The sequence below is a fragment of the Mesocricetus auratus genome, unplaced genomic scaffold, assembly GCF_017639785.1.
Source record: "Mesocricetus auratus isolate SY011 unplaced genomic scaffold, BCM_Maur_2.0 Super-Scaffold_6730, whole genome shotgun sequence".
Lineage (NCBI taxonomy): Eukaryota > Metazoa > Chordata > Mammalia > Rodentia > Cricetidae > Mesocricetus > Mesocricetus auratus.
Genome location: NW_024429184.1, coordinates 41,634,071 through 41,657,781, shown reverse-complemented (window position 1 = coordinate 41,657,781; position 23,711 = coordinate 41,634,071).

Below are 23,711 nucleotides of genomic sequence, written 5' to 3'. Positions count from 1 at the left end.
ACTCATATATGAAACTCCCAAAAATTTAAATTTAAAATCATAAAACTTTTTAAAACAATGAAAATAGAGAGACAACATATTAAAACATTCAAAACACAGGAAAAGAAGTAAAGTGAAGGCGAGCTCTCTTCCTCCTGCCGGCCAGTGCGGTGTGGAACGCTCAGCTCCTCTCCAGTACCAGGTCTGCCTGCATGCCGCATGCTTCCCTCTGTGATGCCAACTGACTCAATCTCTAAACCCTTGTGAACCACCCATGCTCATGAAGTCTAGGAAGAGACCTGCTTCTGCCACGTGGGCCCTATTTACTCCCTTCAGAGACTCCACCATGCCACCTGTTCCTAGTGTGGGCCCCTCTCATGCTGCTGTCCCCTGTCCCCAGCAATCTATCTCAGTGTCCCTCTTGACAAACCCCCAACCTTTGAGCAGCTACGTCCTAGTGGCAGCTTTGTCTGCACACGCCTCTGAACACAGTGGACACTCAGCAGCGATCTCCTCGACTCCAGCTTTGCCCTTAGTCACAGTGACTGCCAGTAGACTAAATGGCTCCCATTTCATCACCTCACTGCTGTGCTATGTGAGACCCTGCAAGCCCTGGCCTGAAAACCCCCTGGGAAGATGGGTTGATTTCTCATTAATCCGTTCCATCTAGAAGTCTTCGTGGGGTGCCTACTGTGTACCAGGCACTGTTGTAGGTTTTAGGCCTCTATACTGTGTACCAGGCACTGTTGTAGGTTTTAGGCCCCTATCACCATCAGAGTTTGTCTTCTGGTGAGAGAAAGCAGAAGACTCTTTCTTTCAGATGATCTTTCAGAGGGGATCAGTGTGGAAGGGAGGGTACGATATCAAATGGCCAAGAGAACCTGACGCTCAAGTGGGAACAATGGCTGCCGTCTGAATCAAGTCAGCCATGTGAGCAGATGGAGAGATGGAAAAAAGACAACTGTGTGGGCATCCACAAAAAAGGCCATGCAGACCAAGGGAACAGACTGTGCTACACCTCCAAAGCTTGCCTGAGGGCTGGAGCAGAGAGCAAGGTTGGGGGCAGCGGGAGAGCCCATCTCAGACATGAACACAAGGCTATTGGCTCCAGGCCCACAAACCAACACAAGGACCTCTAGCCAGATATGGCTCCAAATACCTGCAGTGTGGCTGGTCCAAATAGATGGCGCCTCACATTCGAAAGGCTGAATGAATGTAAGCATAAGATGTGTTATTCTTGTATGGATTTCATGTGACAATGATATTATTTTTGAGGTACTGGGCTAAATAAAGCATATTATTGAAAATAATATATAAGAGAAGAAAATATATAACAATCAGTATTTACAGAAAAAAAAATGCTCTCAAATCACTGCCACATAGCAGGAAATGAGGGACCAAGAAAATAAAAACAAATGAAATCCGAAGTTAGTATAAAGACAGAAATAATGGTTAGAACAGAAATACATAATGGAGACTGAAAAAACAACACAAAACATCAAGAAAGATAAGCAATGATGACAAGCTCCTATTCAGACTAAGAAAAGCATAAGCTCAAACAAGAGAAGAATGATAGCAGCCACCATGACAAAAAGAAAGTTTCTTACAGGCTATGAGTAACGACATGCTAAGAAATACGGCAACCAAAAGAAATGGAGTACTTCCTGAACTCATACATCTTACCAAGACTGAGTCATGAAGAAATGAAAACCATGACCAGGCCAAACCACGAGTAATAAAGAAAAGCCCAGGACCAAAAGGCTTCACTATTGAATCCTACAAAACATTTAAAGAACTAATACCAACTCTTATTTTTTAATATGTAATTTTTACTTATAATTTGAGAATTCCATACATGCATGAAATGTATTTTGATCATATTTATTTCCTATACCAATATCTCTTAAATTATTCCTAAAAATAAATATAAAGAGAAGGAGTTCTTTCAAATGCATTCCCTAAGATCGGTGTTACCAAAACCATCAGACTGAAGATGTAGCCTACAGAATGGGAGGAAATATATGTAAGCTATAAATCCAACAGGGTCAACCTCCAGAATACGTAAAAACTCTAAAACTTAATGCAATTAATTGTATTGAAGGAGGATATTTTAAGATCTAAAGGAGGAATTTGAATGTTTTTAACATGATGACAAATATTGCTGCAGGCATATGCTATGGGGGTGTGAATAAGAATGGCCCTCATAGGTTCATACATTTAAAGGCTTAGTCACCAGGGAATGGCATTATTTGAAAGGATTACAAGGATTAGGAGGTGTGGCTTTGTTGGAGGAAGTGTCACTGGTAGGTTTTGAGATTTCAAAAGCCCTTGCCAGGCCCAGTGTCTCTCTCAGCATATGGATTAGGATGTAGCTTCCAGCTACTCTCCAGCTCCACGTGTGCCACCACACTCCCCCCCCCCCCATGATGATAATGCACTAATTCTTGGGAACTGTAAGCAAGTCCTCAATTAACTGCTTTCATTCATAAGAGGTGCCTTGGTCATAGTATTTCTTCATAGCAATAGAACAGTGACTAGGACAGATGTTGGTACCAGAGAGTGGGGTATTGCTGTGATAGGCCTGACAATGTTTTTATTTGGAGGAATGGAGAAGACTTTGAGACTAGAAAGGCAGTTGAATGCTTATGTATAGTTTAATGGACCATTCTAATAGGAGCATGGAAGATAACAGTGAAAAGAGAAGTACAAATTATAATGGCTCAGCTCAAGAGGTTTCAGAAAGAAATATTAATACTGCCTTAGAAACCCTTCTTGTGATATTTTGGCAAAGAATCGGGCTGCTTTTTGCCCTTTTCCTAAAAATCTGCCTGAAGCAGTTTTGAATTAATGGTATTGGCAGAGGAGATTCAAGACGGCCTAGTATTAATGCTATTATGTGGTTATTAGTAATGATTCTCATGTTGATCTATAATAAAAAGAAGCAATCTGGACAAAGATATGCAAACTGCATGGTTTGAAGAGAAAAGGAGTAGCAGGAAAGGTGATGTTGGAGTCAAGCCCAGTGCTCAAGGAGATAAAAAATTTAAAGAAAGGCCTCATGCTAAAGGGAATAAAGGGAGTAGTTTCTTCAGAGAAAGGGTTAGCGTGTGGAAAGGAATTTTAAAAGCTTAATTAGTGAAGGAAACCATCAACAACAGAAAACTGATGCAAATGTAGCTGACAGTTCCAGCCCCAGCAAGCAGTAGAACTTGGCAGCTTGAGTCACGTGGTTCTGGCTTTTAGAATCAAGGCTATGAGAAAGGGATTATGGAATCTCCCTCTGTGGCTAAGGAAACCACTGAGGCCAGGAGTGCGTCCCTGAATAGAGAGCAGAGAGGCTATTGCATGAAGCTGTGAAGGTGAAGCTTGGATTTCACTGGAGACCCCAAGATGTTAGAGATGCCAGTCATTGGATACCTGCTGAGGAACGTTGCAAACAGGGCATGGAACCAGCCCATGAAAGAGAAATACGTTGCAGTCAGCAAAGCTGAGAGGAATTGGAGATCTGAAGAGCACTTTGACATCAGACATGGAAATGGAGAGTTTGGAGTTTGCCCAGCTGGTTTCAGTCTTGCTTTGGTCCAATATTTCCTCACTATGCTCCCTTTTCTCCGTTTTGGAATGGTAATGTATATTCAATGTCATTGTAAGTTGGAAGTATGTGATTTGATTTTTGATTTTGACTTTACATAGGGTTACAAAGATTACCCTGAGTCTCACAAGAGACGTTGGACTCTTCAGCAGTGTTGAGATTGTGATAGATTATGGGAATTTTTGAAGTTGGACTAAATGCATTTTTCATTATGATATGGCTACAAGACTATGGGGGCCAAGGAGTGGAATGTGATGACTTGAATAAGAGTGGCCTCCATAGATTCATGTGTTTGGTTGCTTAGTCACCGAGAGTGGAACTCTTTGAAAGGATTAGAAGGATCTGAAGATATGGCCTGGTTAGAGAAAGTGTGGGGGGATGGGGAGAGGTGTGGGTGGGCTTTAAGATTTCAGAAGCTCATGTCAAGCCCAGTTTCCCTGTTTCCATCTCTCCCTCTCTCTCTGCCTATGGACCAGGACGCAGCTCTCAGCTACTGCTCCGGCACCTTGTATGCTGCCATGCTCCCTGGTGATAATGTACTAAACCTCTGGAGCTTTAAGAAAGCCCCCCAAATGAATGTTTTCTTTTATCAGACTCACCTTGGTCATTGTATCTCTTTACAGCAATAGAACAGTGACAGGGGCATATGATTAACTTGATTTAAGAAATATACAATATGTACACCTATCAAAGTGTCACAGTACACCCTACTCATAGGTACAATGTTACATATATTTCCAGGAAAAAACCTAATTTAAGACATTGTTTAAAGAAGCACAAAATTCACAAGTAAATATACAGTGTGATGAATTACTAATAGGGATGCATTTATTTAGTTGCCATTCTGCTCACGGACTAGAACTGTGTCACCCTGCCCCTAGTCTCTCCATTTTTTATGATTCCAGGCTCACCTTCTTGGCTTTTCTTCCAAGTCTTCCCTTCACTGCTTTATCATTTTTATCCCTTAACCGTGCGTCTCTAGAGTCTAGTTTCATCTTGACAACTTTAAACGTTGCTGTCTTGTAAGGCTGGCTCCTTTCCCATTGCATTGTGTCCTGTGCTCACAACTGAGCCTGGGGCCTCACAGACGCTAGGCAAATGTTCTAACCCTTGACTGTATCCCAAGTCCTCACAATTTCTTCCTATTTTAAATTTTAATTAACTAACCTACTGACCAAACTTTTATTGGCAGTTCTAGACAGAGCACATTTGGGTGCACAAGGGAAAATACTGGATATTTCCACGGAGTTATACTCCTATCTGTCCCATGGTTTTTATTATGGAATACATCCAATGGGTTATTAACTTACATTTTATGAATTCTTCATATTCTTGAAAGCTATTTGTATACTCACCATGTATACTTAACATTTCCTTTTTAGTGTTGTCTATGTTTTATTTTCTTTGGTAGCAAAATTGAATATATTCAACTAGCAAAGCAAATACACGAATATAAATAGAAAAAACTTTCATTTGTTTTTTTTTTAGATGGAGAGGTGGCTCCAAGGTTAAAAGCTCTTATTAGTCATGTAAAGGACATGGATACAGTTACCTGATACCAAATGGCAGTTTATAACCATCCATAACTCTAGTTCCAGGGTATCTCACTCCCTCTTCTGGCATCTGAGGCACCAGGCACACATATGGTACGTATACAATACATATAGGCAAAATACCCATATGCATAAAATAAAATTTTAACATCTAAAAATAAATAAATAACAATAAAATAAGCAATCAAAACTTTTATTTTTTTCTACTTGTTACCCTTCAGGATTACTTGAGGTTAAAGGTTGTACTATGCCTCAGTTACTCATAAAATGCAATAGAAAGAATGAAAATCATTCCTATAAAATGATTTTTTAAATTTACCCTTTATCTTTGTGTTTAAGTATCAGTGCAGTTTCATTCTGTTCCAAAGGATTTGTAGTTAAGATTTTGATCATGTAAATTATATGAGGATCATGGGAAGGAAATGCCACATAATATGCCACACGTGGCATGAATCCTGGCCATGTGACCACGCAACTCACTGGAACTCTGTTGTTAGTTTTCTCACCTGTAAAATGGGAACAATGTGAATAGAGAAGGAAATTAAGTAATACTTAGCACATCACATGGAAAGTTGCAAACTCTCTGTTTTGCCCCTCATTATATCAAAGGTGAAGCCACAATTTATATTCATTTCTCCAAAATTGCCTACTACTCAGAACACTCAATAAAATCTTAATTAAATAAGCCATAGCTACTATAAAGGAAAGGGGGGATCATCGAGGAGGAGGCAGCCTAAGTAATACCTGTCAAAATATTTAAAAGGAAATCTTTAAGGAACTGGCTACTAAGATCCAGGCACCTAAGGAATTCCCAACAATTAGTCCATTAAGAAAAGAGTTTTGTTCCCCAACTAGATTTTATTTGATTTGAGTCCCAGGTCTCGGGCACCTCCTGGCACTCTCCACTCTGTAATACTTTAAGGCAGGCAAGTTGAAGCAGAGCCCTCTGGGGTTTGTGTTCTTCCTTAGAAGGAGCAGAAGTAGCCGCTGTCGTTAGTCATCAGGAGCAAAGGGATACTTCCTAGCTTTGTAAACATCTCCCCAAAGTGGGCACAGTCCAGCTGGAGATAGGAAACGGTTAAGGAAGGAATCAGCCACAAGATTGTGCCATTTCCTGAGGCCAACCAGTCAGTCTTTGCCTTCCAGAAGGATCAAACTGAAGCTCTTGGGAAGATGGTTGTCTCCCTACGGCCAGTTGTTGGCCAATTCAGAAAGCTAACACAGGGCTTGAATTCAGAGAATTTAAATTCTGATCCTAATTCAAACCCACGGTGTCTGACCATTTTTCTTCTTCCTACTTTTAAGTTTTTACCATTATTATTATCCTTGTGTGTGTATTCCCTTGCCTTTGCCGTTGCCTTTGTCTTTGGCTTTGATTTTGCCTTGCCTGGCCTTGCCAGCTAGAAATCAGGTTGTCAGGCTTGCAGCAAGTACCTTTACCATGTTAGCCATGCCGCTGGCACTACATTGATAACTTTTAATCTCAGTAGAGTAGAGCAGAGTGCCATCCACAGATGATGGGCCTCATTCAATCCTTTGGAGTCCTGAATAAGACATCCATCCTCTGAGTAAAAGAGTATTCTCCATCATTCTCCTCTGGATCAAATCTACATCAGCTCTTACTGTCTAAAGCAGCAGTTCTCAACCTGTGGATCACACACCAGATATCCTGCATGTCAGATATCTGCATTATGATTCATAACAGTAGCAAAACTACAGATATGAAGTAGCAGCAATAATAGTCTTATGGTTGGAGATCATCACAACATAAGGAACTGAATTAAAGGCCGCAGCATTAGGGAGGCTGAGGGTCACTGTGTTAAAGGGTCTTGGTGTTAGGGGGGCTGAGAACTACTGGTCTAAACACAGCATCCTTTCCCTAGATGTACATACAGTCTGCTGATCTTCTCTCCTGATTATACTTACCAATCAACAGTCCATATTCAGTGTGCCAACAGGGCATGCTGCACTACGGCACCTGCGTGTTACTCAAGGCACTCCTCAGTTCTAATCTCATTTCTGGCATGATTCTCTTCTTTTCAATACATTTGCCTTCACAAGCAACACATAAGTTATTTCTCAGCTTCATTCTCATTCTCTGCTGTGTGAGCTCTCTGTGCTGTGATTATATTGGTACTCGTCCCCAACAAAGGCTTTGTTGTCTTGCCTCCCATCTGGACCTACAAAATTCCAACTCTTTCCCAATCTCTTCCTAATTCTGTTATACTCTGGTCCCCATGTGCAACAATGGGTATATAGAATATACACACATACCACACATACACACCACACACACTACACACACACACATACAAACACACCACACACATCACACTATACACATGCCACATCCCCACATCTCTCTCACACACACACACACATACACCACACACACAACACCACACAGACACAGCACATACACCATACACAACACATCACCCACACGCACTACCACCTGTACATACCACATACACAGCATAAACATATCACACCATACACATATACACCCCACACACACACCACTATCAAGAGTAGGTTTAGGAGGTGTGACCTTGCTGGAGGAAGTATGTCCCAGCAAGTGTGCTTTCAGAATCTAAAGACTTGTGCTCCAGTACACTGTTCCTGCTTCCAGACTGAGGATCAGTATGTGAGTCCTAAGCTTGCTGTTCCCACTACCATGCCTGCTGCCTCTGCTCTGCCATCTGGAACCATAAGCCAAATAAACCCTCATCCTATAAGTTGCCTTGGTCATGGTGTCTTATCGCAGCAATAGAAAAGTAACCGAGACAAATAGCTTGTCCTAACACAGGAAGGGGACATGAGCAGAAGACAAGGGACTCCTGAGTCAGAAACAAGGACGTTATTACTGCTGGCACAGAAAGTAGCATGAACATCAGAGGAAATGTGTGACAGAAGAGGAAGCCAGTGTCTACAGAACTGGAGCCTTTAATAATGAGTGGTGAGCATGCCCAGCCTCTACTCCAGAACGGGACATTACTGCTCTCTTCCAAGACTACTCACCACACAAGCATCTCAAAAACATCACCTGATTAGCCAACCATGGTGATGATCACCTTCAATTCTAGCCTTAGGGAGACGGAGGCAGGTTGACCACAAGTGGAAAGCCAGCCCAAGCTATATAGAGAACTGGAGGCCAGCCTTGGCTTTAGTGTAAGACCCTGACTCCAAAAGAACAAACACATAAACAAAATAGTACCAAGAGAAGTGCAGCCAGAGTCTACTGCCAAGACACGAGACAGGAAGAAGTAGCTGGGGAATCACCCCAACCTTTAGAAGATAAAGGCTGATTCTTCAGAAACGGACTCATGTTCAAAGTGTAGAATCCCCATCACACCAGCTGTGTGACTTTGGGTGTGCTTCCTAATCTTTCTGATCTGTTTTTGTTTTTGTTTCTCATCTAAACAACATAGTAGTATCCACCAAAAAGCTTTCTGTGTGGTGGCAATATGTGCATAGCAATCAGCAGAACGCTGGTACCTCCTGAGTGCCCTCTACAAAGTCATGGTCTCTATTGGAGGGAGTATCTCAATGTCCAATTCTGTAGTCTTCAAATCCAGCATGGGCCATCCCTGTGGAAGCCCTGACCCCTTCCCCAGTCCCTTCCAACTTCTCTTCTACCACAGGAGGCTCAGCCTTGGGCATGTCCTCCACTGTCTGTGTGTTACATCCAGAATGTTCTCACATGTGTAAGTCCCGCCATTTTGTTGTGTGTGGATGCAGGCTCCTGTCTTCCTAGATGGATTGTTCTGTCCTGGAGGGGTCTTTTTCTTAGCATGTGACATTACACCACACGCACTGCAAAGGACATCAGTAGGAAGGTCACACAACCTGAGACAATGCTTAGGCCCCTCCTCACTGGCAGAAGTGTATCTGAAGAGAGCAAGCTGGAGGACTTCTGAGCAGTGGAGGGTGACGCCCGGCCTGCCGCAGCACAAGCACAGCTAGCCTGACTCCTCACTGCCCACACGTCTCACTAGAGCTTACAGAGCGAGCCTCTGCAACCTAGGGGGACTTACCTCCCTTGACAAGGGAGCAAAATCCTGGCCTCCAGAAGAAACTTGTTTGAAAAGAACTCATTGACTCAAAGTTGTATTGTTGTTGTTGTTGTTTGCTTATTTGTTTTTGAAGCAGCCCTGGCAAGTCAACTTCAGGAGCCCCTGGAGAGGATAAGTCCCTGTGACATGTCATGCCCTAGGGTGGCGTATGTACCTCTAACCTTCTGGCATCTTCCTTGGACATTTTAGCAGTTAGTAGCCGACCAACAGTTGATTAAACCCAGATGTACACTGTGCCATCTCTGGTCAGCCAAGAACAAACAGGCCTTCTCAGTCGTGTCTACCCTTCTCGGCCATGGGACCTGCCTCACATCAACCCTGTGCAGGCTGTGGCCCTCTGGGCTTTGCGTCACAACACTGGTTCTCTCACAAAGCAAGCTTCACACTTAGCCAGTGCTGAGGAGGGCTGGCTCCCTGCCAGTCCTGTCAGAGTGTCTTTGCCTGGCTGTTTCCTGGAAAACTCTTCTTTTAAAATCAAAGTACTATAAACTAGCTTTTCTTTTAAAATAAAAGTACTATAAACTAGGGGCAATGGGTATGTAGCAAACAAATTAACAGGAGCCTTCTTGCAGAGTGAGGGCCCTCACTCTCCTCCCTATGTCCTGACACTCAGCAAGAAGAAGGCGCATGCAGCTCAGACAGCGGGAATCTCATGCAGAAAGGAAGTCTGGTGTGTAAGAGGCCTTGTGTAAGTGCCTTCCAGGGTGTTTCCTCCAAGTATGTGTGTGTGTGTGTGTGTGTGTGTGTGTGTATGCACATACATAAAATATACAATATGTGTGTATGTGTGTGTATGCACATACATATAATATACAGTGTGTGTGTATGTGTGTGTGTGTGTGTGTGTTGTAAATAACTTGGAAGAAAATGTCTGCTACATTGCACGATCCCTTCCAGATCCCAGGACAAAGAGATGGACTCAGGAATAAGCCTGAGTTCCCTGAACCCTGAGAGAAGGATGGCAGAGAAAATCAGGCCATGGCTAACACAGCTCTGAAACAGCCATCCCTGGAGTCATCACCAGGGAGATGCTGGGTGTTACCATAAGTCCATCTGCCTGGGTCTTTCACGACTCAGAGTTAATTGACTCAACAGCAAGCATCCATTCCACAAGTATCAAGATCAAGGCTAAGGGATCTCTTCTGGGCCCAAGAGATCAAATAAGGGCTGCTTTAATATTGAGGCATGCCCACTGACACAGGTCCTACCGCATACCAGATTCCCTCACTGATTCTTCCCAACAACCATGAGACACGTCCACATGAAGTGTTCTTATTCTCAATAGTTTACAGATTCGCAAACCGAAGAGAGATGTTTTTAATACCTTCCCAAGATCACTGGACCAGTTCATGGCAAAGGAGGACATGCCCCCCCCCCCGCCCGGACCCGTGCAACACCACAGCCCTTCCTTCAGCTCCTCGGAGATTAACGAGCCCAGGGAGGTAAAACGGCTCACAAACGTGAATGTACGTCAGAAGAGTTCACTTGAGCATGTCCCGGGAGGTGACTTCCAAGATGCCCCTTTGTCCCCGGCCTGTGCTCTACAGCTGATACCAGTGTCCCACAGTCAGGTCACTGGATGTCCCACCGTGTATCAAAAGCACTGAGCTTTGACCAGGCGTTTCCCAGCACAGACAGAATGTCTGGAGTCACAGGCAGAATATTTAGCTAAAAGAGTTTTAAAAGTAATTTATTTAAAAAAAAAAGATCTGTTATCCAAGAAAGTTAAGAACCAGCCTGCGCCGGGTGTTGGTGGTGCACGCCTTTAATCCCAGCACTCGGGAGGCAGAGGCAGGCAGATCTCTGTGAGTTCGAGGCCAGCCTGGTCTACAGAGCGAGTTCCAGGACAGGCTCCAAAACAATACAGAGAAACCCTGTCTTGAAAAAAACAATCAGCCTGCTAGAGAACCTCCCTGCCCCCTCCCCAGAGGCAGCCAGGCTCTAGCAGGTCTTCTGCATCAAGACAGACCCTAGTGGCCACAGAGACGGATGCCCAGTGTTAAGCCAGAAACAGACAGGATGTAAACCAGCTAGCTGCAGAAGTGGACCTGCTCCTCAGCATGGGGCAGTGGGCTCTCCAGGTAGCCTGCAGCCCTGCCTGGGTCCAACCCGGTGAGCTGAAACCCACCTGTGGCCCTGGGTGACTAAGTGTTGGATGTCCGAAGCACACTGTTCTTTTAGGCTTCAGTATTCTTTTCTGTTACATTGTCCTGCCTTCTAAGCAGCTCCATCAGGGAGCAGCCTGCCACTGTATCTCAGAACCTAGCATGGAGAGGACTCAGGAAAAACAGTCCCCCTCTCTACTAGCCAGCTCCACATCCACTGATCCAACAAAATTCCAATGAAAACTATTCGGGAGAAACAGCAACAGTGACTTGGTACTGGCGTGTACAGTCTCTCTTTAGCATTTCTCTCCAAACTTCTCACCATTGTTGGACATTCATTTCAACAGTATAGCAGAACAGTGATTTCCAAAGTACTTAGATCGCAGTTACATGTCACCTAGATATGATTTAAAGTACCCAGGTGAAATATCGCCTGACTTCTGTTTGTAAGTTTTGGGACTGCTAAGTACTTTTTCCTTCTTTTCTTAAAATAACTGTTTGGCAGCATCTTAACTATTTTTTGTTTGTTTTGGTTTTTGTTGTTGTTGTTGTTTTATCATTTTTGTTTGGTTTGTTTGTTTGTTTTTCAAGACAGGGTTTCTCTTGTGTAGCTTTGGAACCTGACCTGGAACTCACTCTGTAGACCAGACTGGCCTGGAACTCACAGAGATCCACCTGCCTCTGCCTCCCGAGTGCTGGGATTAAAGGCATGTGTCATCACCACCCAGAGTTTGGTGGCATCTTTAAGAGCCACCTCGGCTGCCCAGGGTGTGCCTGCCCCCTAAGAGGCCCTCAGCTTTATCTCAAGGCTTATTTTAGATGAATGATGACCACTAAAGGAAACCATATGAAGAAAGTATTTAAATGTCCTAAGATAATCATAAGTTTGCCAGATTCTGGTGTTGCTTCTAGTTTGTCTATGTATAAAAATGTTAGTTTCTTTGTGAATAACTTTTGTTAATATAGAATATCTCTCCTCTCATTTAATGTATTTTGACATTCGTTGAAATGAATAAAGTATCAGAAGAGAGTGTGTTTAGGACACATGCCAACATGACACCACTTCCTAATAAAGCACATGAACATCTGTGGACCTTGGCCTCCATGGGAACCCCCGAACCCAATCCTGTAATGGCACGCCTTGAGGAACAGCTCTCAGATGCTCCACGGGCATGTCTTGAAGAACAGCTCTCAGATGCTCCATGGGCATGTCTTGAAGAACGGCTCTCAGATGCTCCATGGGCATGCCTTGAGGACTGGTTCTCAGATGCTCCACAGGCATGTCTTGAAGAATGGCTCTCAGATGCTCCATGGGCATGTCTTGAAGAACGGCTCTCAGATGCTCCATGGGCATGTCTTGAAGAACCGCTCTCAGATGCTCCATGGGCACTCCTTGAGGAACGGCTCTCAGATGCTCCATGAGGCTCTATAACTGACAGCTTCCTTCTTTTGTGCTAGCGGAAGTAAGCCTGCAGCAGGATTTTGAGAGGCAATAGGTTTCTAACAGGAGCTGCAGGAGAAAGGAAGTGAAGTATCATCACCCCAAGACACACACACCCCAAAATACTTGGGCCAGCCCCGGCTATTTTCCCTCAAGGCTGGCTCCCCCCACCACCACCACAGGCTGGCACGTGTTTTCCAAGCAGGAACTCGCTGCCATTGGCTGTGCCCTCCTCCTTGAGCAAGCACAGCCTCTGGGCCATTAATCTTCTTTCAGCCAGCAGGGAGTTTGCCAAGGACCTCTTGCGGCTCATGAGTCACGGTCTCCTGGTCCTTGAGCTTGGGAACATCTCTGGAGGAAAGCCAGGGTTTGGGGCCCTGTGCCCTGAGAGAACAGGAGACACTGACCAAAGCAGCCTCCAGGAAGGACCCTGCCAGACATGTGGGGTGAAGTGGTCAGGATCCCATGGAAACCTGAAGGACAGCCAAAGCCTGAAGGAAGTCAGAGTGAGCAGAAACTCAGGCACTGACCTGGACTTGGTCTCACAAACCCAAACTTGGCAGGCTTGTCGGAGAGCGTGAGATAATAAAGCCCTGAGAGATTATCCTATGAACTAGAGAGTCTTATTCTTACCTGTTGCTGCAGTCAACCCTGGGCACACTTTGAAATGTACATAAAGTTGTAATCTAGCCTAAGTCACCCACAGACGCTTGCTGGCCCCCATAGGCAGCAGAACCACATTAGCATGCGGCTTCCCAAAGCTGGTCTGGTGCTTTTCTCCTGTAAAACACAAACTCATGCCCAACCCAGAACTTCAACTTAATATTCACACGACTCCTTTGACCCAGATGGTGGCGGTGACACAGACACATTCATTCCCATTTCAAATGTTGTCATCTGTCTAGCTTTAGAGAGGGGGAGGGAGAGAAGGAGAGAGGGAGAGGGAGAGGGAGAGGGAGAGAGGGGGGGGGCAGAGAGAGAGAGAGAGAGAGAGAGAGAGAGAGAGAGAGAGAGAGAGAGAGAGAGAGAGTTTACAATAATTCTAAGACATCTCCTGAGGGTCTTGGTTTCCACATGTAGAAAAATAAAAGTTCCTTAATATCTAAAGAGTTTCTTCCTTTCTTTCTTTCTGGGGTTTCAGTAGACAGATACTCATTTGCAAACAAGAAAAAGTGATGAGACAGAGACGCACTCAGAGGTCATGGGCGAGTGAAGATGTGAGACACTCAAGCTCCAATTTTTCAACCTCTCTGCTCCATGCCAAGCGTTCAATAATTACCTCCTCTGAATGGTTCACGTTTGCCCAGAAAAGGAAGGCAAGGGTTAAATGTTTAAAGATCGGGGTTCCTAAGCTTGGTACTCAGCAGGGTGTTGTCAGCTGGGACTCAGCTGGGCTGCCCTTCCGTGGAGGGCTATCACGGCTGTGTTAGTCCATGTGGGGAGGCCACTCTCTGAGTCCAGGACCCCAGACTGTGCAGGATGGGAAGCGGGACAAGCGATGAGAAGCCGCCATTGCTATTTCATGACTGTGGGTGTCATGTGACTAGCTGCTTCAAGCTCCTGGAACCTTGACTTCCGTACCACGATTGTCCATAGCTGGACCTGTGAGGTAGAACAAACCCTTTCTCCCATAAGCTACTTTTGTCAGAGTGTTTTATAGCAGCCATGGGAAAGCAACTAAAACAGTTACCATGGAGCAGAACCACTGCTGTATGAGCCTGCATGGTTCTTAGACCACAGAACTGTGCTGTTTAAACCTGTGGAAGGGTTTAGAACTCCGGGTTTAGGAAAGTCCTTCATTGCAGGCAGTGGAGCTTAAGGGACCCTCTGGTGGGAACTTAGAGGGCAAGAATTCAAAGATAAAGGAGAACCAGAGAGGTTCTGAGGGGGAAGCCTCACCCTCTGGAGGACCTGTCTTATGAAGACCTGAGTTTATTTAGAGGAAGAAAGTCTGCATGAAGGGGTTCCTCCCCATGGGGAGAGTGTTCCCAGGGTCAGCACACAGAAGCTGGTGTGGCTAGTTGGGGGCAGGCTCCATCCACACTGGCTCCTGAGCTTGGCAGCAGCATCCGTGGAAGATGGAAGGTGGCTGGATCAGAGCTTTGCTTCATGGTTTCAGACAGAAGTTGAGCTCAAGCCAGGTGTAGCTGGGTTAGTCTCTACAAAGAGGCCTTGGGAGGCTGTTCTGGGAGACTAAGAAGAGTAAGCTTAAGGTGCAGTGAGATCCCAGGATACTGGAGATACCAGAACCATGGAACATTTACCAAAGAGAGCCGCAAGCATCGTGTGGAGCAGCCTCGGAAATAATCGGTATGACACAGATGGCAGAGCTGGAGGGGTGTGCCCAGCCAGCTCCATCACAGGACCAGACGCCGGATGCGCACGCAGATGGAGGGTCTGGTGTTTCCCTTCTGCATTTGGGTTCTGCTGTGGTATGACTGGTTTGTCCTGTTGTTGTTGTTGTTGATGATGATGATGATGATGATGTTTGCTGTGCTCTGGTTCTTCTACTTTAGAAAAGGAAAATTTACTCTATGCTATTATATGTTGGAACTACGTAACTTGATTTTTTAATTTTTTTAAAGCTCAGTTAATGGACGTTAGACCTTTAACATGTTGGAATTGTTAAAGACTATGGGGACTTTTAATGGTGAACTGAATATGTTTATATTACAACATGGTCTTGAGCCTATACAGACAGTGGAAGGTTAGGACTTCAATGATGTGTTTGGTGATCAAACCAATAAAGGATAGTGTTGCTATAGCTACTATTAATTGTAAACCTGACAGAAACCAGAGTCATCTGGAAGATGGACCTCTAGGCATGCCTGTGAGGTTATCTTGGATGTGTTAAATGATGTGGGAAGAGCCATCTTGATTGTGGGTGGGGCTGTTCCATGGGCAGGGGACCCTGGACAGTAAAAAATGGAGAAGCAGCAGATTGAGCAGCAAGTATTCATCTGATTTCTGACTGCGAGTGAATGTGCCCAGCTGCTTCAAGCTCCTGCTGCCTCGGTTTCCCCACCATGATGGGCTGTCCCTAGAACTGTGAGATAAAGTAAACTCCCCCCCAACTTAAATCGCTTTTGTCAGAGCATTTTACCATAACAGTAGGAAGAGAAAGTACTTAGCAGAAAGGAGCGTGGTTGATTGAGATTTGGGGTGGAATTGCTACTGTCTTGGTAGCATCCTAAGTTCCATGTGTTCCACTTGATCCTCGAGGTGGCCCCTTTAGGAGGCGGAGCCTTGCAGAGATCTCTAAGTCATTGAATGCAAGCCCTGGAAGGGAATAATGGAGCCCTGGCCCCTCTCCTTCCTCTCTCCAGGCCTGCCTTCAGTGAACGCTTTTGCTCTGCTTCACACAGACTGATAACAACAGGGACAACAGACTTGGTGGGACCTCCAAAAGGATGAACCAAAACACACCTTCTCTCCTTCTAAGCTGTCTCGGTGACAAACGGCTCACTAAAACAGAGTCCAGGGATGACAAGTCAAGGAAAGTACAGCGAGAAGGGTGAGCTTTGGCAGGTCAACATTGAAGTCTGACATCGCTCGAAGCCTCTTCAGAAGACTGCTACAGCAGCTGTAGGAGACAGAGGGCTGTAAGGGTTTGTATTTAGACAGCATTTGTTTGTATTTAGACAGCTATGGGTTTCTGGGATAAGCCAAGATGACAATGCTGGACATCTGGGGCACTCTCAGTCAGCAACAGGTGACTGACACCAAGTGTCCTAGGAACCCAAAAGAACTCACCATGGTGACTGGTGGTTTGAAGAGGAATGAACCCATAAGTTCATATATTTGAATGCTTGGTCACTAGGGAGTCCACTACTTGATAGGGTTTAGGAGATGTGGCCTTGATAGAGAAGTGTGGCCTTTTTGGAAGAAATGTGCCACTGGGGGTGGGCTTTGGGGTTTCAAAAGCTCAAGGCAGGCCCAGTGTCTCTGCCTTCTGATCTGGATATAGAATTATCAGCTCCTCCAGCACCACATCTGACTGCATGCCACCTAGCTTCCCGCCATGCTGACGATGGCCTGAACCTCTGAACTGTAAGCCAGTCCCAATTAAATGTTTTCCTTTATAGGATCAGTGTCTATTCACAGCAATAGAACACTAACTAAGACATTGACCAAACTGACCTTGAACTTGAATTGATCAGCCAGCTTCTGCCTGCTGAATGCTAAGATTGTAGGCATGTCCTGCCATGCCAAGCTCCAAATGCTTTTTTGTTGTTGTTGTTGGTTGGTAGGTTGGTTTTTTGGTAGGTTGGTTTTTTGGTTGGTTGGTTGGTTGGTTGGTTGGTTTGGTTTTTTCAAGACAGGGTTTCTCTGTGGCTTTGGAGGCTATCTTGGAACTAGCTCTTGTAGACCAGGCTGGTCTCAAACTCACAGAGGTCCTCCTGCGTCTACCTCCCGAGTGCTGGAATTAAAGGCGTGCGCCACCACTGCTCAACCCAAACATGTTTTAAACGGCTTAATAATCTATTCTAGACACAACTTCCATGAAGACGTTCATATTTTACATGTATCATGTAAACCTTCTTGATCTCATTTATGTATCAAGATGCAAACCTTCTCAAAATAAAATATTGCATTTTTTAATCACACAAAAGACCATATGCCCACAAAAAGGAACTTAGTGGCCCATGATATACCATGAGAGTGAATATCAAAAAAAAAAAAAGACAAAATCATGCTAAGTGAAAGAAGTCAGACTCAGATGGTTATTCTATGGTTACATTTACCTGCAAAGTCCAGAAAACAGAACTCTGCGGACATCTGTCATAAACTAAGAGCTGCCTAGAGTTAGAGGCAGAGATGGGAGATGATAGCAAGCAAGCATGAGATGTCTTCCTGGGGTGATAGAAATGATACTTAGGGGCCGGAGAGATGGCTCAGTAGTTTAGACCACTGGATAGTCTTCCAGAGGACCTAGGTTCCCATGTGGCAGCTCACAACCATCTGTAATTTGAGTTCCAGGCATCTGACGCCCTCTTCTGGCACCCACGGGCACTGCATGCATGTGGGTACACAGCCATACATGAAGGCAAACTGCACACACATACAAAATAAGCATTTTTTTAATCTTTAAAAAAGGAATATTTTAAATGAGATTATGGTGATAGTATACAGCTGATATTAACAAATGCTGAATTACATGATTAAATGGGTGAATTTTATGGCATTTGGATTATGCCCAAATAAAGCTTTAAAATATGCATGCTTTTCATGATCTCCAATATGACAGTGTTAGTGGGAAAAGAGGGAATGTGTGTTCTAGAAGAGTTTCACACCGTCAGTTCTTGCTCTTACCCGCAGGCCTGCTGACACATAAAAGCCACCAATGCAAGCTGTCCCTCTTCAGGACCTCTGTGATCCCGTAATATCAGCCACCCCTTGGAATTCCTGGGTATTCAGACTCGGGCTCCACGAGAACTGTGACTTGAATTTAAGGTTGGTGAACACATTCAAGTGTTCACTCTTCTAGGGCATTCTGAAGTGAGTTCTGTGCCCTCCAAAAGCCTTTGCCCTTGTCATGACTTAACTTTTGTGAATCCAGCATTTGATAGGAATCTTTCGTCAGAGAACACTCTTGTTTTGCTGAAATCAGGTAATTGGAAAAAACCAAATAGCTTCTCCTCAAACTGAAGGCCTTTATTATCTGTTATAAACAATACTAATTAGTATCGCCTGTCTGCTTCAAAGAGTTGACCAGCTGTTTGTGTGCGGCTGCATCCAAAAATGAAACGCTAGACATCCAAGGAGCATGGCCCTTACCTCCCTCTCTGGATGATTTCCCATGCTGTGAGCCTCCCCACAGTCTGTCGCGTTGTGAGGAATGCTGACCCCCTCAATAATCACAGTTAACCTAATGGCACTGCACTGGAGAAGAGCCTGGAGGTGAGAAAGGCTCTGGGTTCTGGTGCCACAAATGAAGGAGACATCAGGGCCCGGCTCCTAAGTGGCCTGCCTGTGGTGGGAGGACTAGGGGGCGTGAGCTTTAGAAACTGACTTGGGAACCTCTTGATTACAGAAAAGCTAAAGACGGCCACATCCATCAAAAGATGCCAGGTCTGCTGCCCTGAGTGAAATGACAGACTCTAAATATCCCCTATGTGGAAGGAATTGGCAATAGGGTGGGAGGATAGGGGGGAAATGGAGGGGTGCGGGAGGAGGGGGGGAGAGGGAACTGGGATTGACATGTAAAACAAGCTATTTGAAATTAAAATAAAATAAAAAAAAAAGATGCCAGGTCTGAACATCGGCCTCAGATACCTGTAGAACAAGACTTTCCTTTGAAGCTTTTACCCTGAAGACTTTACCCTGAGGCATGGGGGCACCATCCCTCTCGTGTCAGAGACTTATGATCCGCAGACAATAAGCTGGAAAACAGTGTGTTCCTTTAGCATGATCCTATCTTATTAGGCAAGTGTTTATTTATCTCTGTTTATAGTCCTGCCTATTACCCTGCTATATACCAGGCTGGCCTGGAACATTTGATGATCTTCCTGCCTCTTCCTCTCAGCTGTTGGGATTACAGGAGTAGACAACCATGCCAGATTTATGGAGTGGTGGGGATAGAACACAGAGTTTCATGCATGCAAGGTAAGCATGATACCAACTAAGCTCCATCCCCAGCCAATAGGCAATGTTCTCTCCTACTCCAGTATTTACGGTAGTCATCAGCATAGGGCTGGTCTTTAGTCCTGTCAATCTTAGGTACCAGTGAATATCTTTATTTGATCATGCTGCTTCTGTTTGGTTTTCCCCTCGTCTGCACTGGCTCCAGAAGAAGAACAGGAAAAGAGGGAAGGACATTAAAGCTAGGTTAGTTAGCTAGCAAGACTGGGGACGGTGGTTAACAGTACCTTCTTATTTATGTACTGCTTCTCCCTCTCAGAGAGGCTGAATTCACAAGGGATTTGATAGACGGACTATGACAGGAAAACGTTGAACCAGTCTTTAAAAACAGCAGTGTAGGGGCTGGAGAGATGGCAAAGATGGCTGCTCTTCCGGAGGACTCACGGACTGCTCCCAGTACCCACACTGGGTGGCTCGTGATGACCTGTAATTCCAGCTTCAGGGGTTCTGACACCCTTTTCTTTCTTTCCTTCTTTCTTTCTTTCTTTCTTTCTTTCTTTCTTTCTTTCTTTCTTTCTTTCTTTCTTTCTTTTTTTCCGAGACAGGGTTTCTCTGTATTGTTTTGGAGGCTGTCCTGGAACTCCCTCTGTAGACCAGCCTGGCCTGGAACTCACAGAGATCCGCCTGCCTCTGCCTCCCGAGTGCTGGGATTAAAAGCGTGCGCCACCAACGCCCAGCCTCTGACACCCTTTTCTGACCTCCACTGGCATGCACACATGGCATACACACACATGCGTGCGTGCACACACACACACACACACGTGAAATTTTTTTTAAATCTAGGAATTAGTATAAAAGTACAATTTCCCAGTAGCAGAGGGGGCAGTCTAACAACAGCCCAGGGGGTGCCCACTAGGTACATTACTACTTCTCATTGCTGTGATAAAATACCATGACCAAAAGCAACTTGGGGAGGAAAGGGTCTGTTTGATTCACACTTCCAGGTAGCAATCAATAATCCATTACCAAGGAAAGCTGGCACAGAAACATAAAGAGGAACCTGGAGCAGAGATCATGGAGGTGTGGTACTTACTGACTTGCTCTCCATGGTTTGCTCTGCCTGATTTCTAATATATCCCAAGACCACCTGCCCAGGGGTGGCACCATCCGAAGGGTGCTGGGCTCTCCCACGTCAGTTATTAATCAAGACAATGCCCCCACAGTGCCTACGGGCCGGTCTGATGGAGGCAGCTCCGCCATTGAGGCCACCTGTTCCTCTAGTTTGTGCCAAGCTGACAAAAACTAACACACCAAGGAAAATCTTAACGTCCTTGTGATGTGTCAGATGCCTCTTGTACCCTGATTTCACTTCCCAAGCTATCAACTGCAATCCCCAACTCTGAAGAAAAACAACGGCTCCACAATTTCCTTCCACACTGTCATTTCCCCAAGGTTAAGGGGGCTTAGTGATACATTATACAGTGGCAGACACTGTAGGAAGACATTTTTTCTCTTCTCCACTGAATGACCATGCTCACGCATGCATGCCCTACAAGTGTCATTCTCTGTCACCCCAGATCCTTCTTTGGGAAGATAAAAGTTAGAGGCTGTAGGTCCTTCCAACTCAGCTCAGAGACAGAGGTCAGGCTGCAGCTGGTCAGAGCCACACACGTGATCCATCTCCCTAGACATGGGGGCATGGGACAGAGCGCGCTACTTGGCAATTGATGGAGCCACTTGGCAGGTCATGAGTCTCCTCAGAGAGAGCCAGAAGAGAACAGAAGGGTTTGATAGATTGTGTTCTGGGGATAGACAATAAAATAAATGTCAGTATGATGGAGTGAGAAAAGGAACTTCACTGGGCTGAGTAGATGCTGATGATAATTGGAGACTGGGGCAGGTGGACAAATTGTATTCAGCACCATAAAAAGAAATTAGCATCTATGTCAAGGTTAAAGAGAAATATCCTCTGTTTGATGTGGAGATTTGCTTTGGAAACTGAAGAGGAGTGGCTGCTTTGTTAAGCGAAAACAAAAAACTGGGACCACCTAACCAAAAGCCCAACACCAGACACAAGAAGCCTTCTTTTCAAGTTGTTGGCCAGGGATGGCTAAGAGACTCCCAAAGCATACAGCGTATTGCTGTTGCCCTTGGTTATACTACAGAGGTGGAAGGCAAGTCTATTGGTGAAGACACCATGCATGTCAGAAACAGGACCCAGGGGCACCTGAACGGGAATTGACCTGAATTCCCTCTCCCTGGGAGCTAGCTTTCATGATACTAAAAGGCCATATAATCTCCCAAAGAAGAGAGGCCACCAAATAGTTAACTACATCAACAATCAGCATGGCATGATAACCCTATGGATGCAGTAGTGGCATGCATAGCTTGGCAGTAACCAACATCTCTCTAATTGGACTTAAGATCACCCAAAAAGATGGAGACCATGCTTGCTACTAAGAACCTAGCTAGCAACTCAGTGCTAGTAAAATCATGATTGTTGGAGGGAAAACCTACAGTCACTGATTTGCTAAACTAACATAATCCTTAACAACAATCTTTAAACATTTGTCCTTATACCCTCAGATAAATGTAATCATCACTCTCATCAAGGAAACTTCTCTTTGCAACAGAGACCACTATAGAAAACCACAAGCAATCAGAATGCAGAGTTGTGGAGCCCAATCCTAATGGCTACATCTACAAAACACTCCCCCACCTAAGGCTCAGGAAACGTTCTAGAAGAGGGGACAGAAAGATTATTAAGAACCAGAGGACCAGGAAACTTGCTATGAGAATTGTGCCTTCTGATAGCATTTCCTACTCCAACCTCCACAATGCTAAGACTACTGGTGACAGTCACCAAGGCCCCGTTGAATATTTTTTATCTTGCTGTTTAATTTTATTAGAAGGAACAACTACCTGGAATGTCATAGCAATGATACTATCACTGAGTTTGCTATCTTAAGAAAAAAATAGCAATGTCTGTCCTGGGAGCTGGACAGAGGTCCACACATCTCACATCTGCTGGCCTAGTCCTACAGTAAACTTTCTGAATAAAAGATGCAATGGTGACTATGTATTGAATTTAATCAGACTAATGATTTATTCAGTGGATGCCCACACCTGCCAATCAGAAGTGCAGCAGCAGCAAACAGATGAGACAAATAACTTTGAGCCCTGAACCCCAGGGCCCTGCAGTTCACAAAGAGACAGAAATAAACCAACCACGAGAGCTATAGAGGAGTACACGGAGGGTACTCAGATAGGTTGGAAATGGCCCCCCAGAAGATATTCCCATGTACTAATCCTTAGAACCTGTGAAGTCGACCTTCTATGGCCAAGAAAAAAGAGAAGAGAAGAGAAGAGAAGAGAGGAGAGGAGAGGAGAGGAGAGGAGAGGAGAGGAGAGAGAGGAGAGGAGAGGAGAGGAGAGAGGAGAGGAGAGGAGAGAAGGGAGAGAGTGGTCTTTATAGATGTGATTAAGGCGCTCATGTTGGAAGATTACCCTGGGGTACAGGGTAATCAAATACAATTACATGTCCTTATAAAAAGCAGAGGAATATTTGACCTGGGATGGAAGATAGGGCAATGTGACCACAGAAGCAAAGAATGGAGTAATGTAACCACAGTCATACGGCAATAAGGCAAGGAATTCTGGCAGCTGCTGGAATCTAGAAGAAGGGTCCATGTTTCTTTGGTCCTTTCCAGTCCTTATTCACACAAATCTTGATTTTTTTCTGGAGCTGATTCCCAATGTCTAGCCTCTAGAACCGTGAGAAGATAACCTTCTGTTGTTCTCATCCAGAGTCTATGCAGTTATACAGCTTGAGAAATGAGCAGGCATCTTGAACATTCTTGGGTCTGCTCAGGAATCTTGGGACAAGCTGAGGAACTGATCCTGGTTGATTTAAGCAGAAAGATTCCACGGAAGTGGTACCAGCAGGGGAGGGGCTCCTACAGTGAGCCCATGGGCTTGGGACTGGATGCAGGAGTAAGCTTAAACACGGGACAGCTCCAGAAAGGTCCAATTGTTAGTGTGGGGACAGCCTACTAGGAGGCCACTGTCTGTGGGAGTGTTTCATGGGAAAGATGTGCATCCTAGCCACCCCCTTGTCTTTGTGTCACCAACTCCAGACCCATCAATCCCGAAAGTATAATCTGGTTAGAGGAAACTTGAACTGTTAGTGGGGAGGAAGAATGCCTAGCCTCTCCGGCCTCCTCATGTAGGTAAAAGAAGGTAGTCCCATGATTATTACACACAAGGGAATTCTAACACCAAGAAGTTTCCACAACCAGACCCAAGAACAATAATAACAAAGATACATAGCAGGAGGCAGCCATTTGGATGTCATTAGGGGAAAAGAGGTGTGGAAGTTACAAC